Source organism: Uloborus diversus, chromosome 3 (assembly GCF_026930045.1).
Source record: "Uloborus diversus isolate 005 chromosome 3, Udiv.v.3.1, whole genome shotgun sequence".
NCBI classification, from domain to species: domain Eukaryota; kingdom Metazoa; phylum Arthropoda; class Arachnida; order Araneae; family Uloboridae; genus Uloborus; species Uloborus diversus.
In genome coordinates, this window is record NC_072733.1 from 139927515 (window position 1) to 139941116 (window position 13602).

A 13602-nucleotide genomic window follows, 5' to 3' on the forward strand; every position below is an offset into this window, starting at 1 on the left:
ATTAGAGGGGCACTTGACCCTCTCTAATGATTGAAATAACGGTCATTTGCCTTAAATTTAAGGTATAAGAAATGTATTTTTTTTAATCAGATAATCATATCAGATTTTTTAAAGTGTTTACAGAGTAAAACTAACTTTTTTTTTACTGATTTGTAATTCTATTTTACAACCGATTCAAAATGAGATTTTAAAATCAGTACGATAAATTTTCTGAAGATAATGTCTTGCGCTATTTAATTTGAATAAAAGCGCTATCAAGTACCTCACAGATAATCAAATTAAGACAGAATCGAAATCTTTTCTTTTTAAACACTTTACGCACTAGAAATATATTTAGACGTTATCTGATAAGATATCATATCCTTTTTGATTGATTCAGCAGTTTATACAATCACTTGAAAATTTCAGATAGATATATTTTATCACAAGTCGTAAAAAGTTTAATAAAACTACGTCTTTGAATCCTTTTGTTGTGTGTGTGTTTTTGAGCATAGATTTCATCATATTCTTATAAAAGTTGAATCAAAAATCGATCTTTTGCAATGAATGACTTTTGTTTTTACATCCAACCCCTTGATCTTAGAATTTTCTTAGAAAAAATAATGCGCAATCAGATCCTGATTATTCATATAACTTAATGTCAGTTTTGTAAAATTAAAAGTTCACTTTAATATTCTTTTCTGTTTTGCTTAACTACCTAATAGCATAGCTAACTATTTAACAGTATCTAATATTTTAAGAACTTGCCATATTCTTTCAGAATTTAGTATGAATACCTATTGTGTTTGTAATATTAAATATGTTCTTTGGACCAATAATTTTTTCTACATTAATAAAAATACGAGCAGTTCAAAAGGCAATCTCGGATTTTATTCAAAAAATCGTTGCTAAAATCTGCCATATCCTTTCATCATTGAACAATGAACAGCATTTATGTTAACAGAAGGGAAATAAAACGTTGGAAATACAAACGGTAGCAACAATTTCAACATTTTGTTTTCTTGCTATTACTTTGTTGCTCCAAGGATCAGTTGTCTTAGGTAATATATGGAATTCCTTTATAAACCAGCCTCTTCATTTTATCTTTTGTTTTTAATAGTTAACGTGGAAATTTCTACAGGAAATCCTGGCATTTCATCTAATAACTTTTCCAAGAAACTGTAACATTCGTTTAGAATAGGCTCAGCATGATATAATCCGGAGAATTAGATACAGATTTAGAGGAGAAGTATAAATGAAAAAGGAAACAGTAGAAAAAACAAATAAATAAGTAAATAAATAAATTAATTAATTAAGTAAATAAATAAATAAATAAGTAGATGAAAATAAAATGAAGAATTTCTGAAGTTCCAGCTTGATTCAAGCGCAACGTTTTCTAGATATTTGTCACATTAAATAATGGAGAGAGCAACCAACGAATACTGACGTAAAGCAATGTAGGGGAGACCGGGGCAAGATGACGAATGCCTTTTTTTTTTCCGTTTTAAACTAGGTAACTGCATCAACTGCATGCTACTGGCTCTCCTATCCGCTGTTCTATCAGCAATAGTATAGAGACGCTGAAATCGCCATATTTGTGTTAGTTCTGAAGCTCTGATTGTTTACCGTTGCCACGGTATAACTTTTATGCATGTGTAAATAAGCTCTCCTACGGATACATATAGAATATATCGTGTCTCTTTAGTACTTATGAGTAACTTAGTTTAAATACTACTGATTACCATGAATAAATGTCAATTAATAGCCTTTTTTATGGCAATGGAGAAGAATCAGTTCAAACAGGCAGTCTGGGGCAAGATGATGGGCAGCAACGTGGGGCAAGATGACGAGCTTGCCTATTGCCCGTGTTTCGGAATTTATTAAACTAACTATGTTGTCCATTTGATTAAATCCTGTAAACGCTTATTTGTCTGTGTGTTTGTCCACGCCACCTTACGCTTCTCCTCTGCAGCTAAAGGATGCATTGAATCAAGGGATGTATCGTTCGAAAGCGGGTGACCAGGGGCTATTATAAACTAGTTGATCAAATTACTAGTTGAATGAATTAAACCAAACAAAGTATATCCAGCTCTGTTGATTATTGACAATCATAACTCTCACATAACTTAGCAGGCTATCTTATATTGCAGTGAAAAAACATTATCATGGTTGGGTTGCCATTCCATCGCATCGCCTCTAGCTGCTAATGCGTCATTTTTCTGCCAATTAAAAACCTACTATAGCCAAGCATGTTACAACTTTATGGTCATTCATCTAGGACAAACTATCACAGACAAAAATATTGGTGAGCTTTTGAGCACCGCTTACTTCAAAGCAGCTACAGTTGGAAATGCCGATAAAGGGTTTAAAGAATGAGGGATCAAGTCTCATAATTATCTTGTTTTTAGCGGACTAAGACGTTGTTGGTAATGAAACTGAGAATAATAGTGCTAATCGTCAGACCTTGGGAGTAGAAAACCAACATATAAACCCTCCAGACGAAGCAGAACTTATTATGGCAAATGCTGATTCCGATGCACCAAAGAAGCCTGTTAGTGTTTCTGATTTCAATGCATTGCCGAGAGCAACACAATGCGAGAAAACAAAAAGGAAAAGCAGGAAACTGAGCTCAAACATTCTTATAAGCACAACCCATCAAAGAAATGTCAGACCAAGGAGCAAAGCTGAAGAAAAAAAAAAGATTATTTAAGAAAATAGGGAAAATAAGCTCGTGAAGCTAAAAAGGAAGTAAAAAAAACTCAGACTAAGTTACTGTAGGCCCAAGTCTATACAATTCGTGTCAAGCAATCCAGTTGCATCAACTTCAAAGAATGGTGTTCTTAGATGCCTTGCTTTGGAAAGTGGAATTTTGTGACCCACCAACAGAAGAATGGATCCAGAGTTGTAAAAGCCAAGAGTGGTGGCATGAAGAATGTTCCAATCATGAAAATGGCTTTTTTTATTTGTGTCTATTGTTAGCTGCAAAACTTAACACTTGAACATTACGCTTAATTTGATACTTAGTAAGATGTAAAAACACAGTTATCATTTTTAAAGCTAGGTAACATATTCAAAACATAAAATATGTTCAACATTTTTCAGCGTTGTCATCTTGCCCCTGGGTCAAAGTCATCTTGCCCCAGTACTGGGGCAAGATGACGATTTGTTAAGGTTATGAAAAAACAAAAATATCCTTCATTATTTTTATTGGAAAAATTAAATGGTAATATATTTAGTGCTACAAAGGACTACTCTAACCGCTCATGTAAAATTAATTTTACTATCCTTGAAAATAAATTAATAAACCACGGAAGTTGTTAGCATAGTCATCTTGCCCCGGTCTCCCCTACTACACTGAAAAACTCTTTACGTGTGTGGATTATCCGGTTTGCGAGTCATCCAGTGCAGTTTGAAAATGTCCTGATTATCCGCGTGTGATAGATCCGGTTTACGAGTTACCCGCACAATTTGAAAATGTCCTGATTATCCGTGCGTGATCCATCCACTTAGTGAATTATCTGTGCAGTTTGAAAATGTCCTTATCCATGTGTGATAGATCCGGTTTACCAGTTTCCCGCGCGATTTGAAAATGTCCTGATTATCCGTGTGTGATCCACTCAATTAGTGAATTATCCGTGCAGTTTGAAAGTATCTTGGTTATCCGTATGTAATATATCCTGCTCGAAAATTATTCGCGCAGCAGGAAAATGTCTTGATTATTTGGTTTTAGGCTGCTGGTGAGAAGAGATAGCAGGAGGAGTGTGATTTTTTTTTTTTTTTTTTTTCATATCTACAAAATTTTGTAAAAAGAAGGTTTTTGTTCAAGTTATTGATGGTTTAGATTAGCGGTTCCCAACCTTTTTCTCTTTGCGAACCCCTTGGAACAGGCAAAAAAGTTCGCGAACCCCCTGATGTTGAAATTAGTAACATGTAAGAAAGAATAAAAAAAACAGCATGTTTGCTTTCCATTTTTTGCAGCATTTGATTGCAATAAACAAAAATATAATTGTAAAATATCATTAAGTGCAAACATTAATAAAAAGTTAAAACTACATCTACAAGAAAAATTATAAACAAGAAGTTTTATAAACCAACTATTTTTTTAAGCATACTTTAAATTGAGGAAAAAATCCTTAATGCGATATTTGTGGCTGTTTGACGGATCAAAGAAACTGAAAGTTTGGTTCAATGTCTGACAGTTTGAGTCTTAAATCAGGCTCTGCATTCAATCTGCTTCGGTATTTATCTTTGAGATAAGTATAGGAGGAAAATCCTTTCTCGCACAGATATGATGTACAAAATGGTAATAAAATTCGAATTGCTTTTTTGGACAAAACGGTATAGTCATTTCTTACACTGAGCCAGAAGTCAATTAACGAGAGCTCTTTAAAGGTAGTTTTCAATGAATTATCACAGGATAACTCGATGAGCATTTCCTTTTCAGGTAATGTCTGGGTGTTCTCTAAGCATGGATTTCCTTCAAAAGGATTGCGTATCCAGTTGTTTGAGAGAGGGACGTTACGCCTATTAGGAAAATACTCGTCAAAAGTTAGTTCAAGATGTTGCAGATGTTCACATACATTTCTTTTAACGCTTTCATCAAGTTTCATTGAGTTTTCTGATAAAAAACTACTAAGAGAAGTGAAACAAGAAAACTCACCCATTTCCAGGCATTGGATCCAGAAATTCAATTTTTTTACCATAGCTTCAATTTTATCATATACAACGAAAATATTAACAACTGCACCTTGCAAGGATAGATTTAATTCACTTAATTTTGAAAAGATGTCAGCTAAATATGCAAGCCTTTGCATCCAAAGAGGATCGAATATGCAAGTGGACAAGTGAAATGGATGATCAACAAAAAATGCTTGGACTTCTGACTTCAATTCAAATAAGCGTGTCAAAATTTTGCCACGGGAAAGCCATCTAACTTCTGTGTGAAGAAGTAAAGTAACATGAAGACTTCTCAATTCCTCACAAAGCGCGTGAAATAGACGGCAGTTGGTGGCACGTGATTTTATGAAATTTACAATTTTTACCGCATCATTCAAAGTAGCGGATAATTCTGCGGGAATACGCTTACATGCTAATGCTTGTCTGTGAATGCAGCAATGAGTCCATTCAATTTTCTCGTTGATCTTCTTTACTCACACCAAAAAGCCAACAAATTTTCCTGTCATTGATTTTGCACCATCCGTGCACACACCCACACACAAAGACCAATCTATTCCATTTTCTTCAAAGTAACTGTTGACCAGTTCGAAATTTGCTTCTCCAGTTGTGTTGGTTTTCAAAGGTTTTGCAAATAGTACATCTTCTTTAGTTGTATCGTTAAAAATATACCTAACATAGACAAGTAATATTGCAGCGTTTGCTACATCAGTCGACTCATTAAGCTGGATCGCAAAATTATTCTCTTTTATTCTATTCACAAGTTCTTTCTCCACATTGCTTGCCAAATCAGTAATTCTGCGTGATACTGTGTTGTTTGATAGCGGAACCAGGTCAATTTTTTTTGCTGACTTTTCTCCCAGCATACACTTAGCAATATCTTTAGCACACGGTCCAATTAAATTTTCTGCAATTGTATGTGGCTGTCCAGATCTTGCAATTCTATAACTGACTCGATATGAAGCTTCAAGGGCCATTTTACTATCTTCGTTGGATTCTAACAGGAACGTAGAGACGCTACACTTTTTATTATATTCCAATTTTCTTTTAAAATATTCGATAGGTTTGTCCTTGTATGTCGGATGCTTTGTTTCGAGGTGTCTTCTCAGAAGTGACGGTTTCAAACTGCTGTTCGCTAGAACTTCGTTGCAGAGAAGACAAAGCGGTCTAGGTTCAGACTCTTCTCCAGTAAAATAAAAGCCCATTTGTAAATAGTCACTGTCAAATTTTCGCTTTTCTCCTTTTTTCTCCCCTAGTTCACTTTTCTGTTTAGTCGGGGGAGGCGGCAGTTCATTACAGCTATCTATTTCAATATCCTGTGTTGATTCGAAAGTTACTGCTGATGTTGAGGGTTGATCGATTGACTGCTTGTCCATTTGTCGCTCAACAAAACTACCAGTTTTCAACCATCGATCCATAACAGCAGAAAGTTATTAAATCATAAAAATTACCAACACGATTATAACTTCACAAACAGAGTAGCAAGTTTACGTAGCAAAACCAATTGCAAACAAAATCACTTGTTTTCAAGCATCTCTAAAGTATCTCTAAATACGTCTGTTAACAACTATTTCTCCAGAACTATGAGCATGCTGATATTATATATTTTTGAAAACGAACAGATGGGTAAAATCCAGTAATAAATTTTAAGTTTGGAGCCTTTTGCTGTCATGTCTGCTATTCGATGACTGAATTCGACGGAAATTCCCGAGTTATATTTCAACCAGATTAGAAATAATACCCCTATGATGCATTGCTTGAGAATTCTTTATTTTTTTCGACATATGTATATTATGTATATTGTTTGATTGACTAAACGCGATGGCGCCTTTTTAAGGTCATCGTGATCCCCGCCACAGCTTAATACAACGTTTCTGCATGGCGCCTCGCAATAAAGAAGGAAGGATATCTCTTTTTGTTGTCTATCGAAAAAAAATGAGAACATTTCTTTTTAACCAAGATTATAAAACCGCTGAAAGATTTTTTTTTTTTTTTTTTGAGCTTAATACAAGAGTCTGGCGCGTTTTCAAATTAAAAAAAAAAATTTAGTAACTATGTGTGCAAATTGAATATTTTATAATTTTTTACCAAACTAGGAAAAATCCGCCATTGCACCGAAATTTTCGCGAACCCCCTTCCTGCACCTCGCGAACCCCTGGGGGTTCGCGAACCACCGGTTGGGAACCTCTGGTTTAGATGGCCACAATTCGATGCTAATTTTTCGTGCCAATCCAGATATTAACTAGCACGGATAGCCACGTGTGCAGTTTTAATTTTCATCGTAAATTCGGATGTTAACTGGAACGGATAAACAGGATTCCGATACATCAGAGGGAATACCCTATTAAGTTGTTGAGCATGAAAAATGCGAATTTTTAGTTATGAAATAAGATTAGTTATAAAATAAACACAAATTTATTTAGTTCTTACTTAAAAAAAAAACTTGCAACGTCAAAATCTAAATTTAGAAATGAAAATTTTCGTTATATAAACTTATAACCAAAATAATTTTGATTATGATAAGAATAATGAATAAAAAGTAACTAAGTCGGCCTTTTTAACAATGTAACTTATTCATTACAAGATAATGAAGTTACGTCAATTGTAGTAGATAATATTATCAAGTTTACCCTTTGTTTAAAAGGAAAGATATCAAGTGAACAATGAGAGTTGAAATACAATGAAGTTTTTGACACAAATATTAAAAAGGCAAATTCAATGAGGCTTCTTAAATTTCATTGGAAAAAATTGTTAGACAAGAATACGCATTTTTTTTTCCTCGAAAGCTTTTATAACATCAGGGATGGCCTTTAGTTTGATCTCAGAACAGTTTCTAATTGATCTGCGAAAGTTATTGGATAGGTATTTTGTTAAACAAGGTTGATCAAAAACTGATTTCTAATTCATTTGTCTAAAATATCCGACAGCCATCTTGTTGAATCAAGTTGATTGCAGAATGGTTTCTAGTTGAACTGCGGAAGCCTGGTCTATCTTGCTGAGCCTGGTTGAGAGCAGAACGTTTTCTAGTTGATCTTCTTAAGTTACTGGACAGCTATTTTGTTGATCAAGGTTGATCAAAAAAAAAAAAAAAAAGGGTTTCTAGTCGAACTGCGGGAACCTGGGGTATCTTGCTGAGCCACGTTGAGAGCAGAATGGTTTCTAGTTGCTCTTCTTGAGTTATTGGAAAGCTATTTTGTTGAACAATGTTGATCAAAAAATGGTTTCTAGTCGAACTGCGAAGCCTGGTCTATCTTGATGAGCCAAGTTGATAGCAGAACGGTTTATAGTTGATCTGTTTATGTTATTGGATAGCTATTTTGCTGAACAAGGTTGATCCCAAAATGGTTTCTAATTAATTTCCCTAAGATATCGGGCAACTAACTTGTTAAATCAAGTTGATCACAGAATGGTATCTTGTTGTCTCGAATAGGTTATCAAACAGCTATCTTGCTCATCCAGGCTCATAGCAGAACTGTTTCTAGTTGATATTGAATATGAGTAATTGAATTTCAACAATGTTACATTTGTCTTAATGGTATTTGAAAACATAGTGAAATTCGGACAGAACAGCAGTTTTAGAACCATTATTTCATTTTATGTTTGTCCTGCAGTTGTAACTTTTTGTTTATGCTTAGAACGATATATTTAAAGGCTTGCTTGTCCACTTTGTAACACGAAGCAGTCCGAAATATTTTAAAACCCTTCATAAATTACTTATACACAAACCTTCGAAACTTGATTGTACACGTTTAAATGGGAAACCAATTTGAAAAAATGCGATCAGTAGGTAGAAACTATTGAAATTGATAAACAAAAGTCAATAAGGTCGAACATGATTTGCAATATTTTCATGAGAATCACCCTTACCCTAAATAACTATTTATTGCATCATTAATTCATAAATTTAAAAAGAAAAAAAGATTGGAACGTCTATGTTTCTCCAAAGAAAAAACAAAATGTTTTTGGAGTACGTCTGTCCGCAAAGGCCATTCTTCTTTATCAGAATCTTAGGAAATAGAAACCGAACTTTGATTAGTACCCAAACGACTCTGGCTTGAACGCGTTCTTGAGATATTTTATCGCACAGTTAAGACTGAATGTGAGACACAAATACCGTGTTCTCGTGGACGATATCTCGTTTAGTTCGAAATATTTTCTGCATGGCTAAAAGTTTCGCAAGGAAAACAAAGAGGACAGTTGTACGCAAATTTTGAAAACATGTACGCATCAGGAAGCGAGATTAAAAGTTTGTAATATTAAATGCCTTCTTACATCCAAACGTAAGTGGATAATGAGTAAAAATATCGCAAAATTTATTTTAAAGAAAACTAAGTAGAAATTAATAAATGGTAGAATTCAAAAACATTAATTTAAAATTGAAAAAAAATAATAATAATTTTTATTGACAAATTCAAATTTTCGCAATTAAGGGCCAGGATTTGAAAGGTGCTTTTTTTTTTTTCCTTTTTAGCCTTTTTTTTTTTTTTTTTTTGAAATTATATGCTCTGTTATTGATAATTTCCTATTACTAAAAGTTATAAGTTTGCATAAATTTCATTCTATCTTTCCAGCTTTTTGTTCATACTCAATATCATACGAAAAGTACAGGAATGAATCCCAATATTTTAAAAGTTATACAACATCAAACAATAAACTAGATCTAAACTAAACAATAAAATAGAAAATACAACTAGTATAACAATACAACTAGAGAATAAACTAAACAAAAAATTATCTAATGCACAAAATTGGCTAAATAAAAATAAAATAAACGGTATAAATAAACTTTTTTTTCTGTGCATGCAATAAATATAAAAATATTTTGTGATTAAGCTATGCAAAATAAAGGAAACTTTTCCTAATGTTCCTTCCCCGGCCAAAGATAATAAGAATATTCTACTAATAAAAGAACAATATAAATTTGCAATAGTAAAAAAATAGCTTGTTCTTCTCTGGATAGTCGCTTGAAAACTGAAAATATTTTGAGAATTCAAATGCAATAGCTCTTGAGACGAGAAAGAAAAAAAAGATTGTTATTACGAAAAAAGATCAAAACAAAAACACTTTTGGAAGTACACAAAACTTTTGGAAATTTATATTGAACACTATGTGCAATAAATAGTTAATTTCTGAGTTCAAGAGATATTGACGCACTGTAAAAAAACAATCAGGAATGATCTTGGAAAATAATAAGCAGCTAGTGTGATATCTGGGCTTTTTCCTGATTGACCAGAAACGCTTAGGGGAGTTCCGCTAGCAAATATAGCCGAAGCTAAAGCACGGTTTCAAGCAACTATCGAACAGCCTATTTGCCTAAAATTCTTGCAAAGCTGCAATATCCAGAACAGCATTTCGCCCTTGTTTAGGGGTCAGTCAACCTGGAATGGGCGTAAATGAGCTGAAGGCAAAACTCGTAATGAAGAAGCTGAGTATATCTTTACTATGGCAGGTAAAAAGACTTTTAACACCAGTGAGATATCTGCATTTATGAAACTTGTAGCGGTACAGATAACATTTCGCAAATTCACTGGGAAAACTGGTGGAAAGCCTCGGAACGTTTGCTCGGAATTTATTTGTTACGTTTCGAAATTTCCTTAGTGCGTATAAGAATTATTAAAAAAAAAAAAATTCATTTGAGTTCTTCTGTACCATAAAAATGCGGTAATAGCAAGTGTTTACTATGCTCCCTTTCCTTTTCGTTTGCTCGAATCGCTCTTTATCTCCAAGAACAAAGTCTGTACTGATCTCTTATCAAAATGCAGAAATTTATCGGTTGCAGTCACACCATTCATCATTCGATCGTCTGACAGAATCAGAGAATTACGGAGGTAAGTTAACTACTTACTAATAACTTCGGTCACTTCACTTCATTTCTAGAATTGCAAGTTTTTATTTGACCACAAATGTGTGCGCTTGAAATACTTGATCACACTTCTGCAAAATTGCTTTTGCTCATGATTTTCGTGAAAAACAGTTTTAGCACAAACTTGCAAGAAATGAAAACACCGCATGCTTTGAACTTGCAGTATTCCTTAATTATATGCTCTTTTGGAACAGTTTAAAGCAATTGTTGTAAAAACGTTGCATCTTTGAAGTGGGTAAATATTTTAACTACGGCATAAATATACCATTTTCTATTTATTATTCGAAGATAATCTACGCGTATGAATATATATATATATATATATATATATATATATATATATATATATATATATATATATATATGTGTGTGTGTGTGTGTGTGGATTTGTTTGTTTGTTGGTTTGTATGTAGATTCTGTATACTAATGCACAGTAGGTTCTGTATACTAATACACAGTAGGTTCTGCATACTAATACATCATTGCGAAATTTGGTACAAAGGTACTTTGGGGCTCAGAAATCCACATAGGGGATTTTCCAAAACTTAAAAAAGTTCTAAAGTGTTCTAAACTTAGATTAAGAGTCATAACGGTGCTTAAAATTCATCTTTCCTACATGAACGAATTCTTATCGCTTCTAAATTCATACCACGTCAAAGCCTTTAGACAATGAAAGATGAATTTTTTTTTTTTTTTGAACTCTTAGAGCACTTGGAACATTTGATGCAAATTAAAGGCTCAGTTTAAGTTGTTTCATACTGCAGAAGAACGCATGCAATACTGCTAATAAGTTTTAAAAAATTATAAAATGATAAATTAATAATAATAAATGTCAAAAGATAATCTTTTAACCTTATTAAAAGACTATTTCGAGTTTCTAAGAAGGAGGAGGTGATTTTTTTCACTCCTATCTAAAGAGCGATCAATTTTTGATGTGTATGTGAGAGATGTGATATTAATTTAGATGCCTGGGGTAACGGTGTTTTTAGCTTTTACACCATAATTACTGCCTATGAAATAATGACGGTAATATTCAAAAACAAAAATGTTAAACTTTTAGTTATGAATATGTTTGATACGTATCCTTTAAGTTGAAATAATACATAAATTTAATATTTTGATGATCTCAATATTAGTTGATCAATATATATTAGCTGCAACTCAATTTTATAATAAACATGATTAAAAATTAAGTTACATTAAATTATCAAGCAAAGTGTTATTTAAACTAACTGAAATTGAACCCAGAAAAAAAAAACAAAGAAAGACACACTTGTTAAAAGCAGTTTTATAGAGTGTTTGAATGAAAATTCTTTACTCTATGCATTCGGTTCCCAACCAGTGGTTTGCGAACCTCTGGGAGGTTCCCGAGAGGTACAAGGAGCGTTATATGTTTTTTTTTAATAACGTAAAGCGATTAGGACAGTTGCATCTTTGAAGTGGGTAAAAATTTCAACAACGGCATAAATCTGGCATTTTTGCGAGAATAATATTGTAATGGCGGAACATTAACATGCTTGCTAGAAATGAAGTTTTAAGCTCAAGCGTTTTTTTTTTCCTTTCATCATCAATTCATTTGTGTCTGCCACATTCGATACCCTTTTCATGAAAATGTTAACCTACTTGCTGACATATTTTACATTGAAACAATTCTTTCTGACATTACAAGGTGCGAGTTTTACCGCTTTGATTGAGACTGATAGCGTTGAAGCCATGCCGGAAAAGTTCCACTTCTGAATGCAATGTATTCAGATGAAAGAATATGAATACTTCGGTTCTCTCAGTAGCTCAAGAAATTCGATCAAACTTCAAAACATTACACGGACCATATGCAAGCGCCTGAAACATCTTTAGTTAATTTTCGATGCTTAGGTTGTTCACTATTTGAGTGCGACGAAGAGTTATTTTTTTGATTTGATTTGATCTCGAGTCCTGGGACTCCAAAAAGTTATGGAGGGCTGCGAATTCTTTACGCCTTGCCTCACTTCCTTGAATAAAAGTCACTATTGAAGAGTTCTTCCAACTTTGTCTATCTTGTTCCTATAAAATTAGAATATCACGATAAGATACTTTCTTAACCAAAAAATAGTTGACTATTTGGAAAAAGTTATTGATCATAGCAGAAAAGCATGCATCAAGATAAAGAAACCCCAAAGCAAAAGAGAAAAGGCAAACGGGGAAAGCATGCAACACCGAAAACGACTTAACCAAAGAAAGAAAACAAAGCCTGAGCGACCCCAGGAATAAATAAAATATCTTGATCAAGAAATTTGATACGAAGAGGGTTTTTGTATTTCTGAATAAGCTCTATTAAACGTTTTCTATTTGAATTTGTTTTTGTACAATGATGTAGTATATGATCAATTGTTTCAGGAGAGCCACACAAATCACAGTTTGGGGAGTTGGTATTTTTCATTTTGAAAAGTTTGCTTTTTGTAATATAACAGTCACAGATTAGTCTATTCAGGAAAATTTCAATCCTTCTATTTTGGACTTTGTAACTTCCTTTGTTTGAGGGGATTTTTCTAAATTTAAATTTTTCAAAATATTTGGATTTTTCCCAATTTTCCAATTGCTCCTCATGTTTCATTTTCAACAGATAATTATTACAGTCTTTCCATGTAGTGATATTTAAGCTTGGAATGTTTGAACCACATGCTGCTTCCTTTGCAAGAGCATCAGCATCCTCATTCAATGCAATATTTGAGTGACTGGGGGACCATACTAAATAAATATAATTTTTGCTGGATAACTTCTCCAAATAATATCTGGTAATTTTTACAAGTGGGTGTTGATTTTTGTTTTCACTTCTGATGGCGTTGATTGCACTAAGACTATCAGTGAGGATAATTGTTGGCATATCAGCTTTTATAAGATATTTAGCAGCATAATATAGAGCCGAAAGCTCCGCTGTAAAAATGGAACAGAAGTTAGGGATTCTGATTTTTCTCTTAATAGATTTGTCTTGGTTTAACAGTCCAAAGCCTACATATGTTTCATTTTTGGAGCCATCAGTAGCCCATATTTCTTTGTCTTTATTTTCTGTAAGAAACTTTAGGAAGTCCTGCTTAATTTCTGCTTTTATT

General features: G+C 33.3%; 1 protein-coding gene across 1 annotated transcript in view; it reads left to right on the forward strand.

The window, feature by feature from the left end:
- The first annotated feature begins 10424 nt into the window (after positions 1-10424).
- LOC129218963 (uncharacterized) overlaps positions 10425-13602 on the forward strand; it is a 41254-nt gene continuing 38076 nt past the window's right edge. The window contains exon 1 of the mRNA XM_054853283.1: positions 10425-10481. The gene's annotated coding sequence lies outside the window, so the exon portion shown is untranslated. The remainder of the gene's footprint in view (positions 10482-13602) is intronic.